The following is a 24,599-nucleotide window of genomic DNA, read 5'->3' as shown; positions in this document are numbered from 1 at the left end:
TTTAAGGACTGTGTCAGTGCTATTTCTTATATTAACTATAGACATTATCTCTTGACTCCTCTTTTGTTATATGCTACTCTTCCAATCCCTAACATTTCCTTCAACTCTCTCCAGTCCCCATATCTAATTCCTAACCTCAACCACCTGTATGTTTATCGTGATATTGTCAGTCTTGATAATATTTGCATTTTGTTCTATCACCAAAATTATCTTCCACATTTTAAGTAAGATTGACTGAAAATCAATCAAAAGATGAAAGTCAGTAAATACCATGTATATTTAATTTAAAAATATTATTCATTTTGGAGCCAACTAAAGTCCTATGGTTATTTTGCTTTTTTGCATATTCTTTTGTTTTTCCTGACATTTTTACTTTTTTCTTTGTACATTTTTTGTCTTTTTAAATACTCCTTAAACATTAAATATTCTATAATTTCCCCTTTTTGTCCCAAATCCTCCCACCAACCAAAGCCTCCATTTCCTTATACTAATCCTATACCAGGTTGAAACAACACAATTTGTTCACCTTCTTCGACTACTTCACATAGCTATTATGCCATGTCTTTCTCTTTTTCTTAACCATAGTTTGCTGGGGTTCAACCTCAAGTAACTTTTCAAGAAAGGTTATATTTAAGGAAGATAACCTTTGTCTTTTTATGTCTTAAAATGTCTTAATTCTACCCTGACACTGGATATTTTGACTGGGTATGGTATGCTGAGTTGTAAATCATCTTTCCTCAGAAATTTGATAATTATCCTCAATTCATTAATGCTTGCTCGAACTGTATTTTTTGCTTTCTTACTAGACTTTCAGTTAGTAGGAAGTCATGCTTCATGGAGATTCACTATGACTCATATTTTCCATCTTGTTTCATTTTTGTTAGAAATGACAGATTTTTCTCTATTTAAAATTACAAATTTTCCCTTAAAATATCTGAAAATATTTAATTTCCAAGAGTTTTTCCTGCTCATTTAGTGTTCCTTTTCTATATCATCCACTTGTTTTATGAATGCAATATTTTCCTGGATCTGTTCAAGAATTATATATATATTATATATATGTGTATTATATATATATTATATAACATTTGTCTCTTTTATGGTCCTCTAATTGTGTGTTTCTTGCAAAGTCATCTTGTTGTTATCGGTTTCTTTAACTTGGTCTCTTTTTTTTTTCATGTTGCAGACATTCAACATTTTTGTTCTTACACTATTTCTTAAATGTCTGTGATCCTTGATTGCTGTTTTATGTATTTAGAAATGAAGGAATACCAGCCTGGGCAGCATAGCAAGATTCCCCATTTCTACAAAAATATAAAAGTTAGCTGGGTGTGGTGAGACATTTCTGTAGCCCTACTTACTTTGGAGGTTGAGGCAGGAGGATTGCTTTAGCCCAGGAGTTTGAGGTTACATGTAGTGAGCTATGATCATGCCACTGTATTCCAGCCTGGGCAAGAGACCCTGGCTCAAGAAAAAAAAAAAAAAAAAGTAAAGAATATAAAGGAATAGAAAATGCAGATCTCTGTGAACCTGAGTGGGTCTTGTTGACTAGAAGACTTTGCTTTAGGGCAAGCAAAAAGCTGACCCATCAGGCTTAAAGGCTGTAAGTGCCAAAATAAAGGGGGCATTGTTTTTCTAAGACCCATCCTTAGTTGCCCTTGCTGTCCCTTGGCAGTTAGTATATGTTAAGAATGGATAGTTAGGTGAGCGAGTAAGAAAAACTTACTATAGAGATGTTTACACAGAAAGTAGAGTTGTGAATACAAGGCTATTTCATCTATACATGTTTGATAAATTATTTTGTTTTAGCTCCAGACTCTCATTTCTGTTCTCTACTTTTTTCAATATTATTGAACCTCATGAAGCCTTTGGGGCCTTAATATGGGCAGAGTGAATCTCCTCAACTTCAAGCCACCAACGCACTTCCCCAGCTCCGCTGACCTCCCACTACATTCTAGGCAGTTTCCTTTGCCTTGCTTTATTCTCTACAATTTGTAACAGCTTTATAACTTTTAATCCCTCAGTTTAATGCTTGAATTAATGAGTTTTCAGGAGGTGGTTTAGATAAAAATAGTTCTTATTCCTTCCTCTTAAAATGGATACTCATCTATTGAAAACTAAGAAGCTATACTTTAAAACGTCTAAAATGAAAAAAACCCAAGAGCCAACAAAATTATTACACTGTTGCCTATCACCATAATCATGACAGTAATAATGTTCTTCAGAATGATTCAAATAAGGATCTCTGTTGAGATAGATGTGAACTGCCCATCTGCACAGACCTTAAGGTACACAGGGTAAAATTGATGCTACTGATTTCATGTTCTAAATGCCTTATATTCTGTTCCGCTTGTGGGAAATGAGAAAACTGATGAACATTTGCAAAAAAAGATTAATTGAAGTTCAAAATTATTTGAGATAGTTGTAAATATTTTACATTTGTGGAAGTTAGTTTTCCTTACAAAAGGAATGGAAATGATGTCTATGTTATCCCACTTGAATTATAATTTTATACAGATAATAAGAATTTGTGCATTGTAGAAGCAAAAATGGGCCTATTGTTGTCTGCAACAGCAAATGATGGGTCTCATAACTAGCAATTCAATGTGTTAATTCAGCTGTGCCATCCAATTACCTACAATTCATCTCAACTTTAGTGTACAACAATAAAAGTATTTTAAAAATCTTTGACAAAATGTCTGCTCCAGGTCATGAAAATAGGGGAAATACTATCCATAAGTCTGACAGTGGGTACCACAGAATATAAATTGTCAAAAATATTTATCACAGTCTATCAATATCACAATGATTTTTGACGTGAAGTCAGTAATCTAGCATTACTAATGAAACATACATTGTTTTATTTTTAAAAAGTCTGACCAAGTAATGTGAGAATCGTATGGCAACTGAAATTGGCATCCCCTCAAATAACACGGCATTCCTTTGGAGCTATGGCCTGCCACCTGTCAACTGACCACAGGGCCCAAACACACAAATCTAAACGTAGACAAAAGTAATGAGATGCAAATTTAGCATCCCCATCCTCCTGTTAAATGACCTAGATGCAAGAGCTATAGTATCACTCACCTTTTCAGAAACTAAATGATGAAATGAACAGACTTTTTTTATTTCCTTTTTTGTTATTGTTTTGTTTTGTTTTGTTTTACCAGACCAGAATCAAGGACATCAATACATAGTTCAGTTTGGCTATATGAAGATCTATTAAGTCATAAAAGAAAGACAACTTAAAGTGAAAAGCACTATGAAGAAGAATGGAAAGAAGAACAAAGAAAAAGATATGGGGCAAAGAAAAAGAACACTGAAAAATAATAAACACAGTATTTACCTTAAGAAAAAAATAAAAAGATATGCTTAAAATCTATAACATATGAATAAAATCTGCACCATATTCAGTGACAGACTGTTTCTAATATTTTTCAGGACAAGTGATATATAATCCTATTTGAGACTGAATGATCAAGAGAATCAAAGAAATATAAGCCTCAGGAATCCTGGTGAAATTTGCTACAAGGAAAAGAGAAAAGATGGTATTGAGTCTTGAAAGTAAAATAGTTAGTAACCCCATAAACCCTTAACTCATTTACAGAATTGGAAATTGCATTGTTTCTAAATGCCGATTTTTAACTCTTTTTTAAACCACACAAGTGGAATGACTCATTATTGGGGGTTTAGAATTCAAATACTTTACATAATTTAATCAAACATCAGTCTAAAATAAAATGTATTTTAAAAAACACTAAAGAAAAGCCATATTACAAGATTATTTTAGTGCATTAAACAAAAATATTAAATAACAGAAAAGGAGAAAATGTACTTTCTTAAAGATTAATACATCGGTTTTCACAAGTGATTATAAATTACAAATATTCCATTTTATACAAAGCTTATAAAATTATTGAGAAAAAATCCATAAATTTAGGTAGAATTTCCCCAATCCTGCCATAAACATGAGTATTTCCTAATGTAATTTAAAGATCTTATGAGGAGCATTATAGGGAAATAAAATGTTTCTTATTTAGTATAGTTACAGATGTAAATCTTAGTTATGTATTGAAGTATATATGGTTATTTTGTTATGGGTTGAAACAAACAACCTATAACAAATTTTGTTTTGGAAAACAAAATTTCTTTTCCAAATCTTTTAATATTCTTGTCTGCAACACTATGTAGTAGTGATTATTAATACTGGTTTGGTCTATGTCTAATTAGAGGCCAAGTCAATGATGACACTACCTGAGGAAAACCACTCTGATTTTTCCATGTTTATTATCCCATTCATAATTATATTTATTTCTTCATCTGGTGCCATAACTTCTAAAATATAAACTTTTAAAAACATTTCCAACTCTAGAAATATCAGCTTTTCTTCCTTCACTTTCAAAGGCAAAACTTACTCAAATAGGGAAAAGACACAGAAATCTGCATTGTATTTTCAATTCTGCTACTTCAAGTTTTGTGACTTAAAGCACGGCTGGGATCAGTGGCTCATGCCTGTAATCCCAGCACATTGGGAGGCTGAGGCAGGAGGATTACTTGAGGCCAGGAGTTTAAGACCAGCCTGGGCAACATAGTGAGGCTCTGTCTCTACCAAAAAAATAAAAAATAATAATTATCCAGACATGGCAGCACAATCCTGTAGTCCTAGTTACTTGGGAGGCTGTGCCAAGGGGTTCAAGGCTGCAGTGAGCTATAATTTTGCCACTGCACTCCAGCATGGGTGACAGAGGGAGACTCTGTCTCAAAACACACATACACACACACACACAAACACACACACGTAGGTAGTTTTATTTATTTCATCAAAATTAGCATCATCCTTGCCCTTCCACTGATCTTCTTACACTGGCCAACTTCCTTAACCTTTCTGTGCCTCACTTTCCTTGTCTCTAAAATAAGGATACTAATAAAATCAACTTTTGAAGGTCTTTATGATTAAATGAATCAGTGTCTGCAAAGCACTTAGAACAGCTCTGGAGCATAGTAATTGCCATGTTTTGTTAAATAAATCTGTTAAGTGATATACTACAAGCAGATTAGTTGCTTGAAATGTCACTGCACCTCAGTATCACATAGGAAAATGTGTATAAAGATAGATTCTGTGGATCCATCCCAGTTAAATGAGACTCTGTATCAGTGGGACCTGAACACCTGTAACTAAAATGAATAAAGAAGCTCAATGTAATTTGGATTTACAAACTGCTTTGGTAGAAATGAAATTAATGTCTTAGGTCAATTTAGCCACATTTCACACACTCCACCAGTATCCTTTTCCTCTTTGATGGCCCAAATAGAAACTAAAACAACCTGGGATATAAAACCAACCGCCAGTTTTACAAAAGCACTAAGCAAACTTGCTTTGCTTTCGCCAAGGCAAAGTAAAAATGGAGCAAACTGATCCCTACAGGTTGGGATGTGTTTTTTGGAGGAAGGATGGAGAAATTAGTTCTAACAAGCTCTTTTTGTCATTGCCCAATATTCATTTCCAATCCCAGGACACACAGTGGCACCATCTTAGTGTCAGTAAACGGTGGTTAACTACCAAGAAGGAACAAGTCATCCCTAGGAACAAGTCATCCCATTAGGAAAATGAGTACAATGTGGAAAAAATTACAGGGAGCTTAATTTATCCTCTTTAAATAACTTTTATTTTGAGATTCAGTTCTTCCATGTTATTTGGTGTTAAAATGTCCACTCTTATACAATTGTGATGATAGAAGTAGACTTTTTAAATCATTCTTACTGTACAAAAGAAAATAATCACATAAAGTTTACCATTTGATTTTTTTAAATTATTAGTCAGTGAAAATGTTACACTGAGAACTATTAGATTATTGGCTTCAAGGCAGAATAAACTAGTGTCATCCTTGACTCTCACACATATGAGCTATGTGATTCTGAGAAGGTAAGGCCTCATTTATACAATGGGAACAGTAACATACTATTACTCATATTGTTGTTACAAAGATAAAACATGTTAAGACCTGCCAGATGTTTACTTACCACAGTACAAGTACAAAGTAAACAGCCAATAAATTTTAGCCACTTTACCATTTTACAACCCAATACACCATCTTAACTTCTTCATAAATAAATTGGAATGGATATACCTTTACATATATTTCATTCCATTTTTCTTTCTTTAAACTAATGGTTGTATTTCATTGGGGTCTTGATAGTCATATAAATCTCACCCTCTCTATCTGAAACTAATTATATAATAATAATAATCTCAAGAGGAAATTAAGCCAGTTATTATGCTTCTAAGCTACATAATCCTCCTCATATGCCAAAATCCTCTTTATTAACCAAAAAGAGGTGCTTTGCTTGTAATATCAAGGCAATTAATATAAGACAAGACACTAAGTTGACATGTACTACTATCTTTGAGATGTTATTTCGAAGATTTTTGATTGTGCTATGCTTTTGAATTCTTCTTTCTGTTTACAGTGGCTACTCTCCACATGCATTATGTTCACCAAAGTGTCAACAAGCAGATTAATCACACTCTCCCAAAAATGTTGTATAAGAGCTTAAATAAGATTTAAGTGACAATTCAGTGTAGCAGAATATATGAAACAGAGTCCCAATTAATTTCTCTTCATGTTAAAATCTTAACATGATATATCTTGGACAGCCCCCATCTATCTTAACAATGACCACATCTTTAAAAAATATGAAAGAAATCTAAGTATTTATTATGGACATTGTATTTAATTTTCTAACATAGTCTACAAGACGATAACAAATATATTCATATCTCTGATAACAATAGTCATTCTTCTCCCTACATCCCTCTCAAACTATCTCGAGAGGATTAACCATTAACCTGGAACAATTTTTAATAACTGATATTTTGAATTGTATTTGAGTTCATTTCTGAAGGGTAGGTAATTATGGTAGTGTAGACATTAAGAGAGAGCCTGACAGTTCATGAGAACTCTAATTACATGGACATTGAATGAAGTTGAGCCCTTAAAGGAAAAGCATGTCTCCCAACTTTAACTTACAATTTAATTTTTAGATCCCATCAATCTCTGTAGTGACAACTTTTAAAAATTAAGAATTTCATTTAAATGTATAAGTCTAAAGACATACTAAAAACAGCTTGAAAAGCTCATAGCTAAAAATGAATTTAGGGACATGAGAGCACACAGTAATCAGAATCACACAGATGTCTTTAGCCACCTGTAATCATTTCTTGGTAATCAAGCTAAGACCAATTAAATGTATTATAATAGATATACTACACTGAAAACACAGACCAGGTCTAAATATGAAATTAAGAAGAAACAAATATCAAGTGATTAAAGTCTGTTCGGTTTATACTGCTCCTCCTAAAGACTAGAGATAATTGTTTATAATGCCTCAGAGAGATGACTATTACTGAATTAAATGTATTCATTTTCATACATTTCCTTGAAAAGCTAAATTTCACAATGAAAAACCAGACTTTTCAAACACAGGTATGCATATATTTGAAAGGCAGAAGTCCTTCAACAATGTGCCTTCAGATAGAAATTGTAAACAGAAGTCTAATCTGATAAAATAATAAATGGTTTATCAAAGCAGACAGTGCCAGATCTTTAAACGTGATTTATGTTTCCAAACATATGCTTAGCCACTGTGTATGTGTGTGTGTGTGGGGGGGGGGGCGGGTGCTGTTAGAAATGTCATTAAATAGGTTGTCAAAATAAATATGAGTATATACATGTAGGTCTTGATTTGATGTTTCACATGTGTTTATTTTGATGACAAGAGCAGACAGAAGGGTTTAGAACCAAAGCCCAGTTTAAATCCTTTGATAATTAGGCATATGGTCATTCAGACTTCAAAGCAGTGATCCTGTTAGATCCCATTAGATTTAAGATGTCTACATGTTCCTACCGACAGGGACACAAATACAAGAAGGTGATGTACTAAGAGTCGCTGTCAAGTATGTGTTGTTTGTTGCAAGAGGTTTCTCTTGAGAATATCATGTCTAATAAGGCAAATTAGTTAAAGGTCATAACTATATGAAGTGTCCATTTTTAAAAGGACAATGAACACCTAACAGAGATATATAGCATCATAATTTATTTTACACAGTAACACAATTCTATTAATACTTCATTCCCAATCATTTTCTCGACTGTTCTTATTAATCACAAACACCAGGATTCTCTTCATCTGCCCATTCAGAAAGAATAAAAATACCCATTTGTTACTTCTTATCTCACCCCTTTCCTAAAATCCCGAAGGTTTTATAAGCTGTACAAGCTCTAGCTCTACTACATGAAAATGTTCCTGTTACAACTACTATTTCTAGAAACCAAGTTGGCATGATAAAAACATATTTCACTCTGACATAACCGTTCAAGCTGAAATGACTGCCCATTAAGTTAAAAAGTTAAACGCATTAAGTTAAACCTGTAAAACAAATAGAAGGTATCTCAAACAGTATCAGATTTTCCACCTTCACTACGTCTTTACTATTTTTAAATATAAAAATTGGGTAGAGTATCAGGTGATTTGTAAATAATATTTTTAAAGGAAAATTGCTTTGAACATGCTCCAGCAGTATACTCATGGTAAATTACCAACTATTTTAAGAGGTGACTAGCATATCATCAAAAAAGTAGTATTGCTGCCCATGAATTCCTATTATTACTTTGAATTAGGAGGCATTATGTTTCCAGGTACTTTAGGAAATTCTCATATTCGTGCAGTATCACACATCTCATATATATATATATGAAGCAGTAGGGGAATCCATAAACTATTTAGGGTAAGTGATCCAGCTTACAGATCAATATAGCCCCCAAGTATTTTAAGCTGATATATCTGTTCTTCATATTAAAAGAGAGAACTTTTCACTTGTTAGAAACCACATGAAAGTATTCACCCAAAAATGATGTCATGTCCCAATTTACTTTCAGGTAAGGAGGTTGAGAGATGCCACATTTCAGGGTCTCTAAACTCATTTCTTCAATTCTGCGATGACTGTGTTAAAGAACACCAGCCAAGTTGTAAACTTGCAAAATGGGGCAAATTCAAGCAATAACATGAACTACAAAGAAACAGAAGACTCCTGTTTCAATATCCCTTCTACTAGTTCTCAATTACCATTCATAAAAAATCTAAATGAAACCTCCCAAAAAAGGAGTAGGAATGTGGAATTCAACTGTCGGCTCCTTAACACAGCTGGTAACTTGGAAGCCTATGATTCACTGCATGCTAATCAATCAACCAACAAGTTTTTATTAAGCACTTACTAGTTTCCCCACACTGTCCTAGGGACTACATATCTGAGACAGCCTCCATTCTCACATTCCCACTTGGGACTTTCTGAACTACAATTAATCTATACCAACAGCACCCTATAATTCCTTTGGAAAAGCTTTCTATTCTTCCTCTCCAAAGCGGATCTGAGATATAGTGCCGCTACTTAAGCAAGTAGCTTAAGCCCTGGAATGGGATAAGCATCACAGAAATGGTGAAATAAAAGCATTTATTTAAACTAGCAGGAGCAGCCAGGAAAATTCTCCATGGAATTGAAGGTGGATAGTGGCTAAAGGAAAGACATGACATCCTGGTTTGTAGCAAACAGTGCAGAGAAATGCACCTTTTTAATGTTCAAAGTCTGCCTTAGGCTATGCAAATTCTCCAAATCTATCCAATTCCTAAATCAAACGAACAGAGTTTCAATATGAAGGTTCTTACTCTGCAGGAGACGGGGGAAAAAAAACATAGAGATCGCGGGAGGGGGGTGCGGGGGAAAGAAAGATTAGTAATGTAATGCAAAAGTCATTCATTGAAGAAAAGGAAAGGATGTGGGTAATACAAGGAGAATGATCCCGGAAGGTGAGAGGTCCAAAAGTAAATAACCAATAGGTTGACCTTACTTTTCAGTATTCTTGAACCAGCAGGTTTCTTTAACACTAGAGGGCATGAACGCGAATGAGACAGAGAGAGAGACAGGGAGACAGCGAAAGAGAGACACAGAAAGAGAGAGAGAGAGAGAGAGAGAGAGAGAGAGAGAGAGAGAGAGAGAGAGAGAGAGACTGACTGAGACTGAGGAAAGGCAGCTTTCACATAAAGCTGAAAATACTCAAGGAAACCAGAAATTTTAAGGGGGCTTTGGCAGCCAAGTTCCTTTAGCCTTGCGAATAAAACCTCTATGTTGTTATGCTGTTTCAGGGAAGGCTGACCACGATCTCTCCAAGGAAACCGCTTTCCTAAGCACTGAACACATAGTAGTTTAAGGTAGGCATACCTCAGTCCCCAAAAGCTCCTCTCCTCTGCTAGCAACATCTTTGCCTGAAGAAAGCTCCCACCCTTTCAAGCATCTATGTTTGCCTGTCCACTGTCCGTTCTCCTGCAGCTGGCTATAAAGGTTGGGGAGGTAGACTCTGCTCCTGGAAATTCAACTAACCACAGTCCAAGAATCGGGTATGCGGGCGGGGCTTGCGCAGCTTTCGCTGTCCAGAGTAGCAGCCTCAGTGCGCTCACGTTCGCGGCAGCGCAGCGCCCTCAGACCCGGCGAGGGGAGCCTACCGCGGCACCCTCCACTCTACGCCTTGCGCCCCTCATTCAGGTCCACAATAGCCCAGACAAGGTCAGGCCGTCTCCTCCGCGTCCCCGCTGACCCCAAACAGGAAAGTCTCTGCACCTGGAGATGCCCATTAGATAGGCCAGGGCTTGCTCCCCTAACCAAGACGCTTCAGGATCAAGGGGCTTGTGCTCGGGAAGACGGGGCAGGGAGATGACAGAGGGAGACAGAGATAAGCTGCGAGAAGCACACACAGAAAGAGAACAAATGCTGCAAGACGGAGAGACAAGCGGAAAGACAGATTAACAGGGACACAAACATCCCAAGAAAGGGGGAAATATAGAATAAGAGGGGAAAAAAAAAAAATCCAGATACATGGCCGGAGAGTGTGGACTGAGGGGACCAAGGCTCAGAAAGAGAAACAGAGGCAGAGACACACATGGTGAGAATGAGAGGCAGGAGGACTCTGAAAAAGCGAGGCAAAGGGGGCAGGATAGGAAGGCAACCGTCGAGGAAGACACCCAAGACCCAGGGAGCGCCTGGTGCCGGGTCGAGGAGAAACGCCCAAAACGCAGCCGGGGCTGCCTGTAGCTGGTGCGAGAAAGTTGCCTGGGCTTGGAGGCCGAGTCACAGCCGCCGCGGAGCGTCACCAGAACGCAGAAGAGGCCAGAGCCCCCCCAATTCAGTGGGGTAGCCGGAAAAGCAGAGCAGAAGGTGGGCGGCGGCAGAAAGTTCCGCGCCACGAGGTCCTCCCGCAACACCTGCAGCCGAGGGCGAGCGCACTCGGAGCTCCCGGGAGGCCGCCTCGCCAAGTCCGCCCGCGCCCCTGCCTTTGCCCTGGGACCGGCCCGGGGCGCTCGGCTCCGCGCCCTGGCACTCGACGCCTGGACTTTGCGGTATCTAGCCCCGGGACTCCGGCAGCCCAGAGGGAGCTCCTCCCAGACAATCAAGAGGAAAAGAGAGGAAGCGAGAAAGAGACGGAGACCTGCTATCGTGGCCAACGATCCCGCGAAGAGGGAACGGCGGTCCACGCACGGGATTCAGCCTCCGATCAAGCCCAGCAGGCGCCGGCCGGCCGCGCCGAGTGCGGGTCTCGCCAAGCCCGCGCTCACCTGGAACCCGCGCCGGCCCGCGAGCGCCGCGCTCAGTCCCGGCTCCCGCTCGCGCCTCTCTCTTCACACTTCCCCGTGAGCAGAGGGAACCGGCTCCGGCCTCTGCCAGCCCCAGAGAGGGGCCCTCATAGCGCAGCGGCGGGCTGAAAGGCTCCTCGAGCGCGGCCAGAGCGGACGCCGAGGCCGAGGAGGCGCCGAGAGCGAGCAAGGGCTGCTAGCACGTTGTCACCTCAGCAGAGCCGCCGCCGCCGCTGCCGCCTGGTCACTTCGCCCCGGCCCCCGCCCCCCTCCCACCCCAGCCCGCCGCCTCCCGGTCCCTCCTCCTCGCGTGGTCCCTCCCCCTCTCGTAGCCCCAGCCTGGAGGCCTCTCACTGGGCTAGTATCATTTACGTAACCAGCACCCCCAGCCTCCTCCCTCCCTGCTCCCGCTCCTCCCCGGGCTGGGGCGGTGCGCACCGAGCGCGCTCCAGCTGCTCCTGGAGCTGGCGCTTCTGCGATGTGCACAAGTCCCGCGATACTTGGCAGGCACGGCCCCCAAGAGCAACCGTGGGGTCAACTCCTCTCTCCGGAGGGCGCCTGCCGACCCCTGGCCGCCTTGGGGCCCCACAACGTCTAAGCCGGCCTGCGTGCACTGCGTTAGCCCAAAGCACCAGCAAGCCTCTTAGAGGGGAGCTGGAGGATCAGAGATTGCCCTCGGGGAAAGCGCCGGCAACCCCACCCTTGCCGTCGGCTCTCCAGCGGAGAGATGCTGCGGGGTACTTGAGGCTTCGGCGCCCTCGCAGAAAGGACGGAGGTTGGCCCCTTGTTGGTTACAGTATCTACACCCTGGCAGGATCCTAGTGTTCTGGTTGGCGGTGGCTACTGCCACCGAACGCACTGTAAGAGTACTGGGAACACAGCGCTTCCTTGTAGCTCTCAAATTTTTATGAAGCGGCAAAGAAAAAAGTGGGGCTTTGAATTCCTTTCTCAAGCAGTTAGGTATGGTATTAAACACACACCCACTCCGAAGTACCTGGACGTTTGCACGTCTAAGTTAATGTGTAGTACCAGTACCCCCATGGTACTGAGTTTAAATACATGTGAAGATTTTGGAACAGTGCCTGGCAGAAGGCAGAGACCTAAGACACAGGCATTATCAGCATCTGAAAGACTTGGGACCTGTCCCCCACTGCCATGGGAGAGGAACTTTTCTAGGAAATTGGGATTGCCGAGTTCAAGTGCCTGCTTGGCATTTTATTCGCTGTGGCTCTTGGCTAGTTTTGGCCCTTCGGGTGTCAGTTTTCTTGTTTGTAAGAACGGCTGACAGGGGTCCTTTCTTCTCACAGTGTCACTTCACATGTCTTATAGGATGTTTTTGGCAGAATTGGGGGAGGATATAACGGCTACATAAAAATATTAAGAGCCACGTTTGACAAACATATGATACTATTAATCATAATCTAGTATGTCAGTGGCATTCTTGATGATACTCATGAAAGGCAATTTCCAGAGATATTATCTTTATATCTTTTCATGAGTCAATTATCATTTAAATTTCTATGTTAATAACTGTATTAATGTCTCCTCCTACATTGTCCATCCTGCCCTACTGTCAATTATGGAGCATTTACCAGAGATGCTTCTGTGCATGTGTGAGTACACAGGGTCCCACTCATAACACTCTGGAATTTCTCTCTACTGCTCCCTCTAGTGAATTACAGTCCTAACATCAGGTCACTTACCTCTACATGGTATACTGAGAAAAACTGTGGAGCAGGTAAAAGATTGAGGTTCTAATGCTGATACAGCTACTTACTAGTCATATGTTTTTTGAAGACAAATAAGCCCCCATTCTTACGTTTTTCATCTCTTAAAAAAAGGCGGCCGGGCGCGGTGGCTCACGCCTGTAATCCCAGCACTTTGGGAAGCCGAGGCGGGTGAATCACGAGGTCAGGAGATCGAGACCATCGTCGATGGTGTCAGGCTAACACGGTGAAACCCGTCTCTACTAAAAATACAAAAAAATTAGCCGGGCGTGGTGGCGGGCGCCTGTAGTCCCAGCTACTCAGGAGGCTGAGGCAGGAGAATGGCGTGAACCCGGGAGGCGGAGCTTTCAGTGAGCCAAGATGGTGCCACTGCACTCCAGCCTGGGCGACAGAGTGAGACTCCGCCAAAAAAAAAAAAAAAAAAAGGCCCAATTCCATCTTGCAATCTTTGTGATAATATTTAACTTAGGCAAGAATCATAAACTTGGTAGAAGTTATTTGGGTAATTGGATATTTACATAGTCCCAAAGTATCACCCTAGAAAGTATTGGCTTTTGGTGCATAACACACCATTCCAAAACTTATTAGCCCCAACCAATAAACATCTATGATTTCTCAAAGCTCTGTTGGTTGTCACGTTGGTGTCTTCCCTGGCTAGCTCAGTTTGGTTTAGAGACGTAGGATGGCCTCACTCACTTGTCTGATGTGGCATACTTATTAGTCTTGAGAGTGTGGGACTCAGCTGCAATGTTTTGTCTTTTGTTTAATCTAGGCCATCATCCTTCAATAGGCTAGCAGTAGTCGCAGTTGCAGGGCTCCAAAAAGCAACAAGGAAGTGCAAGCTCCAATGTGGAGCACTCTGAGAATCTGTGAACGTACATTTGCTAGTGTCTCATTAGCCATGGAAGTTACATGACCCAAACATAGATAATATAGTCCATGTCTTGATGGGAGAAACTATAATGCCATATTTCAGGGAGAATGCATACACAAATAAAAATAACTTGAGGCCATTCTTATAATATACTATAGATCCTTAATTACAAGAGAATAATAAATTGCATGTAGTGAATAAATCTGGTAAACATCACCTTAACCAACTGACCAAGGTTAAAGTCACCAATAATGGGACCAAGTGATATCATGAGCCTCATGATATGATGTACTGAGAAGTACATAACATTATCTATTTAGGATTCCAGACAAAAAAATGCATACTTGAATGTAATCATGAGAAAGCAAAGACAGGCTCAAATTAAAGAAAATTCTACAAAATATCTTGCCTATACTTTTCAAAAATGTCACTGTGATGAAAGTCAAAGAAAAGCTGAGGAAGTATTCCAGACTAATGGAGATTTAAAAACCATGACTACTGGCCGGGCGCGGTGGCTCAAGCCTGTAATCCCAGCACTTTGGGAGGCCGAGATGGGCGGATCACGAGGTCAGGAGATCGAGACCATCCTGGCTAACACGGTGAAACCCCGTCTCTACTAAAAACACAAAAAACTAGCCGGGCGAAGTGGCGGGCGCCTGTAGTCCCCGCTACTCGGGAGGCTGAGGCAGGAGAATGGCGTAAACCCGGGAGGCGGAGCTTGCAGTGAGCTGAGATCCGGCCACTGCACTCCAGCCCGGGCGACAGAGCAAGACTCCGTCTCAAAAAAAAAAAAAAAAAAAAAAAAAAAAAAAAAAAAAAAAACCATGACTACTAAATGCAATGTGTAATCCAGAATTGGATAGCAAGCTGGGAATAATATCTATTAATATAAAGAACATTATTGAGATAATCTAATTCAAAATATTAATAAAAACTATAACATCTGAACTGTAGGACTTTTATTTATAATAAAATTAGTTTTATATCAATATTAAATGTCCTAATTTAATTGTACTGTGATCATACATAAGAAAGCCCTTGATCTTTAAAAAGAATAATAAAATATTTTGAAATAAAAAGAACATAGAGGTTGTAAGGTCCAGAAATACCTATAGAGAGAATGATGAAGCAAATGTGGCAACCTTTTATAACACTATTGGTAAATTTTGGTGAAGGGTGTATGTTAATTCTTCGTAGTAATTTTGCCATATTTCAGTACTTACCTCGCAAGAATAATAACCATAACAATTTATCTGAATGAGTGTTGAAAGTTATTAAAAAGTCATATTTTTTCAAATAGAAAGTTAGAAATTTATCTTTAATCAAAGTGGAGCTATGGCAAGTATTTGCTTAGATAAATGGAAGACCAATATTGTACAATTCTTGGCTATAAGGTCAATATAATGGCTACCAGGCCAATAATGTCTATTGGCCAATTTAAGGCCAAAGGGACTTAGCTACAGAGTATACTAAAGACAGGGATATGAGTTTAGCAGCTACAATTGTCTATTATATGATTAACCAAGGCCCTCATTCTAAAGGAACATAAAGGGTGAGATAGTTTTATCTTGCTGAAATTAAATTACCAGGTTTTGGCAAATTATTAGGAATGATGGATAAAGGAAAATGTATTATATAACTTGAAGAGATTGAGATTGGATGAGTAGGATGATGAAGATGTCATTTTTAAGGGAAACTGAAAGCAATATCTTTAATTTCTAAAATGAAATCTAGTAATATTTTCTTCTAATTATTTCTTCTAATTATAACATTTCATTGATTTTAAGAAATTGTCTAAAATCTGTAACATGCCATATAAGAACCTTTATACTCTGGGGCTCTGCTTACCTCCTTTGTACTTACAGTGAGCTAAGCACTGCAGTAGGTATTGAAGACAAAGAGAAAAGTAAAGACAGCCTGCACAAAACTTAGGGTTCAGTCATTCATCCCATGAATATACATTGAGCGCTTACAGAATGACAGTTATTTACTAGGCAGTGGGAATACAGCAGTGAGCTAAGGCTAAGGTTCTCTGCTGTATTCCCAGTGCCTACCAGAGAGTAGAAGAAAATGCCTAGCACTGTCTAGCAGTGAGAAAAAAGATATAGATCCTGCCTTCATGAATATTACATTTTCCTGAGGTATGTCCTAACCTAAAGGTCTGCAGACCCTGGACCACAGACCTATACTGTTCCATGGCCTGTTAGGAACTGGGCCTCAGAGCAGGAGGTGAGGGGCGGGTAAGCCAGTGAAGCTTCATCTGTATTTATAGCCACTCCTCATTGCTCACATTACTGCCTGAGCTCCATCTCCTGTAAGATCAGCAGCAGCATTAGATTCTCTTAAGAGTGTGAACCCTATTGTGAACTGCGCATGTGAGGGACCTAGGTTGTGCTCCTTATAAGAATCCAATGCCTGATGATCTGTCACTATCTCCCATCACCCCCAGATGGGACCATCTAGTTGCAGGAAAACAAGCTGAGGGCGAGGACTCCCACTGATTCTACATTATGGTGAGTTAGATAATTATTTCATAATATATTTCAATGTAATAATAATAGAAATAAAGTACCCAATAAATGTAATGTGTTTAAATCATCCTGAAACCATCCCCTCTCCCAGTCTGTGGAAAATGTCTTCCACAAAACTGGTCCCTGGGGCCAAAAAGGTTGGGGAGTGCTGTTCTAACCAAATAAACAGGTAGGTGTGTATTTATGTCAGGTGCTAATAAATTCAAGATGAAAATTGAAACAGGCTAAGAGTTGAGCTTTTCAACTCATGTACCACAAATAGTTTATAGATATGCCATAATATATCGATCACTACACCCATCAGCAGTAGCCAACTAGTGTAGCTTCAAGTTGCTAGGGCCCATAATTAGATAGCCTTCGTCATAAGAAATTTGATAAGGGCTTCTTAGAGAATGGCCTGTGTGTTCAGTTCAAAGTATAGCCCATTGTGGGTGGGAAAGCAAGGAGGTTGGGCAGGAACTGCTAGTGGGTATAGCTCCAGCTAATAACCCAAAGATTTAGCAACATAAAGATTAAGTTATTCTATTTCATATATAGTTGATTTGTTATTTTAGTGGTAACCATGTCAGCTGCAGATTGACTGTTCTTATAATGCATGGGCATTCTTCATATTCAAGCTTTATCATTATGTTGAATAAATATGATAAAATCCATGTATAGCCACAAAAAATATGAATCAATTAATGAAAGAAAAGTAGAGATGATATATTTTAAATAAGACTTTAACTGATGTAAATATTTGGTCATAGATGCAAATGTTTACAATCTTTCTCACCTATACTTGTGCAAACAAATTTTCTCATCATTTATGATGATAAACTATCATGCAATCATTTAAAATGTCACAATCAGTAAATAATATAGCTACTTCAAGCATAAAATCTTTTGTTAAACGGTTTAGTTTATGAGAGCAAGATCTCATTAAAAGTTTTAAAGTTTTATTTGGAAATCTTATGATTCAATATATCTTCTTATTACTACAGGTTTGTAATAATAATTTCATAATGTGAAGAAAGTATAGTTTTAAGCTAAACCTTATACTAATACACTCAAATTTGCTCTAGTTTATCTTATGATCCATAAAGCCTTATATCATTTGTCATTTGCACCAAACACAGTAGCAAATTTGCATTTTTCCATAACGGTGATTTGTATATATTTTCTCCACTATACAGTAGGATATATGAGAGCAAAAAAAAAAATAGGTTTATTTGTTTATATGGGGAGGTGGTTGTTGTAACTTTATTCAAAGCACAGTGCCTTTCGTACAGTAAACTCTTGTTGAATGGATAAATGAATCCAACCACTTATTCATGAACAGTTAAATCTTTCCTTTAAGACTTTCTGTTTTTGATCTTTCCTTTCCCCCAACAGACCTTTTCTCTCCATATTTTGAATTCTTGATTGGGCAGTAATCACTCCTGTCAAATAATTAGTAAAAAACAACTAATTTTCAGCCCACAATGATATTTCAGTACCGCGGAGAGCAACAAATCACTGCCAACAAAAGTTGTGGTAATGCCACCCTGACTATGTATGCTATTTAGCATTTGTTGACAGAGAAAAGTAACTACATAGAAAGTAGGACAATATGGAAAAGACTTATGTATAATAAGTCCAGAATTCATAAACAGAGATAAGTAAGTAGGCAGAAATCGGGACAATGTGGAAAAGTATTGGCATTCAGTTATGGCAATGTGGATTTGCTGCTTTGTAACTTCCATGTAGTTCTGCAAATCAGAAGGCAAATATGAAGTAAAATGTTAAGTGCCATCAGTAATCAATGTAAGAAGCAATTACACATACACAATCTCTCAAGATTTTTTCACTTACATATACCATATGGTCATACCTCTTTTTGAATGTGAATCCTTGGAAGGCAGAGACTGTATCATTGCTTCACAGGACCGAGTACAATATCTGGCACATAGTACACGGTTATTATTTCATTAAATACATATATATTAAATTGCATAATTATGTAAAGCACGTTTCGATTGCTTATTAAAGCTTACGAATAATTCATTAGAATGACAAAACTGTTTTTGTGTTTAAGAATCTAATACTTCTCTATTTAAATTTTAAACATGAATGTTTATCAACAATAGCTCAATAGATAATACATTTTATTGGTTTTCATTTGGACTTTATTTTAAAGCTATACTTAAAATATCTCCCTATTATATGAAGGACTTTCTAGTGTGTTTTAATTAGTTGTTTGAGGCTTTACTCATAATTCCAGCATACAAACTGTAACAACCACATCTTTTATCCAACAGATAGCTTATATCTGACTCATTCTAACTTCCTAAGACAATAATTTTACAGTTGTGCATTGATGACTTATAGAGTTAGAGTGAGTCAGATATGGGGAACAAAGAAAAGTATGAAAGCCTCTTTTTAAATTTAAATATTTAAAAGGATTCCAAGAATCATATTGGATTTTCATCATAAACCTAATTTTGCTTCACCTATCTCATTCAAAGTAATTATTTATACGTAACATAATGTACTAAACAAAACTTATGTGTACCAGACAAGAACATTTTAAGTAGACAAACTAATACATTATTCAATTTTAACAGAGAAGAGGAAGTAGAAGGTATTAAGTGGAGTGTCACAAATTTTGGTCCTGCATCCCATCTAAATATCTGGTTAGGATATGGATAAAAAGGAGAACATCTGTTTCACTTTAAATTCACCTATGTGGCCAAATTGATGTGAAGAGGCAATATTCTCAATATTAAATGAAAAAGGAATGACTCATCCAGCAGGAAAAGTTGACTACCATTAACTATGAAGAATTTTGTGAAATTAGCTAAATAAATAAAGGGATATTCTTTATTTTAAAATATTAGAAGTTCATATTATAGTACAGATTAAATATAAGAATATAACATATTAGAATTTTTCATTAGCCTAGAATGCATAAGAGTTCATTAATTCAGATGTATGTAGTAATTATCTGATGATATGTATATGAAAAGGAACCATACAAATATATATATGCTATAAAATACATCATATGTATAATTCTTTGGAAAATATAAAGCATTTTACAAATGTAAGGTGTAGTAAAATAAGAACAGTATTAAAATTTAACACATAAAAAAGGAAAAATTATAAAATATTTAAATGATATGCCTCATTTATTAGTGTTAGGAAAGAAATATTAGGGTGGAATATGTAGCACTATTTTGAAGTACTATTGCCTTGAAATAGTCATCAGTATAATCCAAAAGCAATGAAATCTATTAGCCATAAAGAACATAGTATTATTCTCTCCATGAAGAATTCTATAAACATGGGAATTCACCCTTCACAATTTATAGTATAGGATATTAAGAGTTACTCAAATTTATAAAGAAATAGAACTGAAAACATTTAAGTGTATTTTTGCTCCAGGATATATGAAACAGTTCTGCAAGATTTTTTTGCAGGCCTTTAGTTATATCAACTTGAATGACACTTTTGTGCTGCTTCTCTGAACAAAAGGTTATTATATAAGCATGTGTGTAAGTGTGTGTGAATATTTAAATTGTAGTACAATTTATTTTTAAGAAGCAAATATCCAGAGCTATCTTTTTAAGTGTGTAATTGCTATAAGATTATTGAATTTGAAAAGTTCGCTTTTATAACCACCTCTCATAAAACATACAATAGGACTAAATACGTCATGTGACACATATGTTATTATATTATCTTTTGGGGTTAGAGTGGTTAAAAGTAAAATTTGAAAATAGTACTTCCTCCCCACCAATCTGCAAACCATGTGAGCCACCATTTGCTAAATTTTAAAAATTGATATAAGATCTAGTGTCATGGTCTCTAGGCATCCATTAAAGAAAGGAGGCTGGGTACAGTGGCTCACACTTGTAATCCCAGTGCTTTGGGATGTTGAGGCGGGCAGATCACCTGAGGTCTGGAGTTCGTGACCAGCCTGGCCAACATGGCGAAACCCCATCTCTACTAAAATCACAAAAATTAGCCGGGCTTGGTGGCAGGCACCTGTAATCCCAGCAACTCAGGCAGCTGAGGCAGGAGAATCGCTTGAACCTGGGAGGCAGAGATTGCGGTGAGCCAAGATCGTATGATTGCACTCCAGCCGGGGCAACAAAAGCGAAACTCCATATCGAAAAAAAAAAAAGGAAAGCATAGAAAAAGGTAAACTGTATTAGAATCAGCTTTTAAAAAGCGGATCTTCTACTTTTATTTTTATCACGAAGCATAGAAAATAGTAAATGAACAATTATTCTAATTTTCATTCACCAGTCTACACAAAGTTGTCATTTTATTGTCTAAAAACCACATTCCTTCTCAGGTCAAGGGTCCACAAACTAACTGTAGACTTTAAAACAGGTGTGGAATAAATACCAGTTCTGCCATTTCACAGCTATTCGACATTGGGTATGTACCCCTCTGAGAAGTAGTTTCTTTGTTGCTAAAATAGGTATACACTGCATATAATAATAGATGTTTTGAGAATTAAATGATGCAGTGTATGGAGGTTTCCTAGTATATTACCTTGCTTAGACTAGGTACTCAGTAAATGGTAGCTATTTCTAAGTCCTTGCATTTTTAAAAGGCACTGCTGTCATTTCTAAAATATAAAAGAGGCTTAAGTTGGATCCAGGAAGGTTTCATGCTCCTTGTTGTGGGGAAAATTTAGGAATAGCAGTCCAGGTGATCAAAACTCTTTGGATACATATCACTGCTCTCACTGCTTTATGCCTCCTCAAATCCTTAAACCCAGTAATGATCCTAACTTAAAATCAGAATAAACATTGGTACTATGAGAGCTCCTTCTCCTGCTCCTAGACCTAATTACTACTCCTATCATTCGCATTTGTCCTCTGTGTGAGTATCATATACACAATCATGCATCAGCACACATATGCACACAGATTCCCACTTAAAAATGTAAGCCCCAGGGATTTTTGTCACATTGGTCATGGAAATATCCCTAATAGAATGGAGTACCTCCCACATAATGAAAGTCAAATAAATAGCATGGGTCATCACATAGTTCTATATTTTTGTCTCCTAAATAACCACTTCAATATCAGAAGAAACTGACTCTTTTCAAGCAGTATCTTCATTATCAAGATTTTTAATGATTTTATAGTTAGGAAGTGAATGCTCCTCTCTCTGATAAAGACCGTCTTCCCAACAACTACCTGCTGAACGCTCCATAAGTTTTGCATATAGTAAAAGAGGATAGAAGTCAACTGATTTGGTCCTAAATAGTAAAAGAGGATAGAAGTCAACTAATTTGGTACTAAATAGTCAAGCAACTATATCCCCTATCCCTCGATTGTTCTGAACTTTGCTTAGCTCAGTAGGGCAAGTACAAAGATGTCCTAAAGTGCCTAATATATGAAAGAGAAGGAAAAGAAGGAACAGGAATAGAACCATGATCTGTTCATCAGGACTCAAAGCACTTTGATAATAACTTCAACAGTTTGAAAATTCAGAATTCTTCTTTACAAAGCATTATTTTATCGTAATATTTTGCCTTTTGGCAACCCAATTTCCAGAGTTTCAAAAGAAAGTACAAAATGTCTGAATAAATTCATGTGTTTGAAAGTAAGTTACTTTTCAAACACATGAATACATGAAAGTAATTTACTTTCAAATTATCTTACTTTATTGAGAAGTGGATTATATAGGACTTCTTTATTCAACTTTAAAAAAATCTACCTTTTAATGATTGACATTTTTGTTATTAGTACCAGTGAAAAGAGGTACCAACTTTATACATGTAAATTATGAATCTCACTTGTGATATACCTTCCTATAAAGTTATATGGGTAGGATTCTCAGCCAATTATTGTTGACTATTAATGCTGAATGTATGATAGTATTTACTACAAGTCTTTGTAAAGTCTTCCATTAAAAAGCATAGAAGTGATGACTTCTAGATTTTTAAGTAAATATATACTCTTTACATAAAAATTTAGGTGGATATTTCAATTACATCTAGAAAGTTGTCTCCAATTTGTATTTCATAGCCAGAATCTGTGGTTCGGGGTGAATACATGTTTTTGCTTTTTTCCTCCTAATGTTAAAGAAAAGTTGGACAATGTAATACTTGTCTATTTATTTTTCTTATTTTTCTTATTTGTTTCCTATTTGTCTTTTCTACTAAGGGATATATTTATCAAACAATTTGTTATATTTTAAAACTCAGGACAGAAAAATGAAAGCCAGCACCAAAAGGCATGAAGTAAATAAGGAGTGAAATCAAGCCAGACCCTGGTTTGAGACTCATTTGTTTATGAAGAAAAGGCTTAGCACAAAAACCAGTCAAAAGGCTTAGGAACAGAATTCTAGTAACATAATTGATTCCAGTTAAAAATCTGTAGATACAGATTGTGTATATGAGTATCTTCACATGTTAGAAAACAAAATTAATCCAACATCAGAAAATTAGGATTTTTTTTTTAAATAAACTACATATTTGGTTTCTCTTAAAATTAGATCTAGAAAAATTGAACCTACTTTGCCAAATGCAAAAGAAGCTAACCGGACCAAGGGGCCATCATTTCTTACATGGAGTGTTCTATAGTAGTACACCCTCTTCCCAGGGAAGAAGTTCCAAGACCTCCAACAGATGCATGAAACTGCAGGTAGTACTTAACCCTATGCCATATAAAAACCCATGACCTTGACCAGACATGTGGCTCATGCCTGTAATCCCAGCACTTTGGGAGGCCGAGGTGGGCAAATCACCTGAGGCCAGGAGTTCGAGACCAGCCTGGCCAACATGGTGAAATCCCATCTGTACTAAAAAATACAAAAATTAGTTGGGCATGGTGGCCGGCACCTGTAATCCCAGCTACTAGGGAGGCTGAGGCAGGAGAATTGCTTGAACCCAGAAGGCGGAGGTTGCAGTGAGCCGAGATCACACCACAGTACTCCAGCCTGGGCATCAAAGCGAGATTCTGTCTCAAATAATAATAAATAAATAAATAACCTATAAACTAGGTTTTTTTCTATACATGCATATCAATGATAAAGTTTAATTTGTAAATTAAGAACATTAAGTGATTAACAACAGAAACTTATAAATAGAACACTTATGACAATACACTGAAATAAAAGTTATATAAATATGATCTCTGTCTCTCAGAATGGTCTTATTTTACTCTACTCACCTACTTTTGGACTGCAGTGAACCAGAGGTAACTGAAAGCATATGCAACGGAAACCAAAAATAAGAGGGGACTACTGTAATCACCTTCTGTTTCTCTCCCTGCCCTCCTTGAAACTATTCTTAAACCCAAGTTAGATCTTATTACCACTCTGCTTAAAACCCTGAACACCTCCACATTTCAGTCTGAGTAAATACCAGAGTCCTATCAGTGGCCTATCTCTGACCCGTTCTTACTCTGCTTCAATCACACAGGCCTCCATGCTAGTTATCAAATCATTGGGGCCTACTTATGCCTTACAGCCTTTGCATTTTCTGTCACCTCTTCCTGTGACGTACTTATCCCACATAGTTGCTCTTCATTCAAGACTTGACTTAAATGTCATCTTCTCAGTAAAACCTAACCACTTAACTTAATATCACCTAATTTATACCTTGATATGCCTATCTCTTCTTCCTAGTTGATTTTCCTCCATGGTTATTACCTCCTAGAGATTTTACTCATATATCCTATTTATTCTCTGTGTTCCCCCCTATTACAGAGACAGTTTTATATTAACATAATAGATCTTCATATATTATACTTCTTACTACATCCCCTGCTCTAAGACTCATACCTGGCACATAAGTCTTAC

The 24,599-nt window shown here is 37.7% G+C and overlaps 1 protein-coding gene across 5 annotated transcripts in view; it reads right to left on the bottom strand.

Moving 5' to 3' along the window:
* The window catches only part of GALNT13 (polypeptide N-acetylgalactosaminyltransferase 13), a 590,104-nt gene extending 578,172 nt beyond the window's left edge, over window positions 1-11,932 (bottom strand). For 3 of the 5 annotated variants that reach the window (XM_007964986.3, XM_007964988.3, XM_073019696.1), the window contains exon 1: window positions 11,535-11,932. The gene's annotated coding sequence lies outside the window, so the exon portion shown is untranslated. The remainder of the gene's footprint in view (window positions 1-11,534) is intronic. The other 2 variants (XM_073019693.1, XM_073019694.1) reach the window with 1 other exon arrangement.
* Window positions 11,933-24,599: the final 12,667 nt, after the last annotated feature.

Source organism: Chlorocebus sabaeus, chromosome 10 (assembly GCF_047675955.1).
Source record: "Chlorocebus sabaeus isolate Y175 chromosome 10, mChlSab1.0.hap1, whole genome shotgun sequence".
NCBI lineage: Eukaryota > Metazoa > Chordata > Mammalia > Primates > Cercopithecidae > Chlorocebus > Chlorocebus sabaeus.
This window is presented reverse-complemented; position numbering and strand designations above follow the sequence as displayed.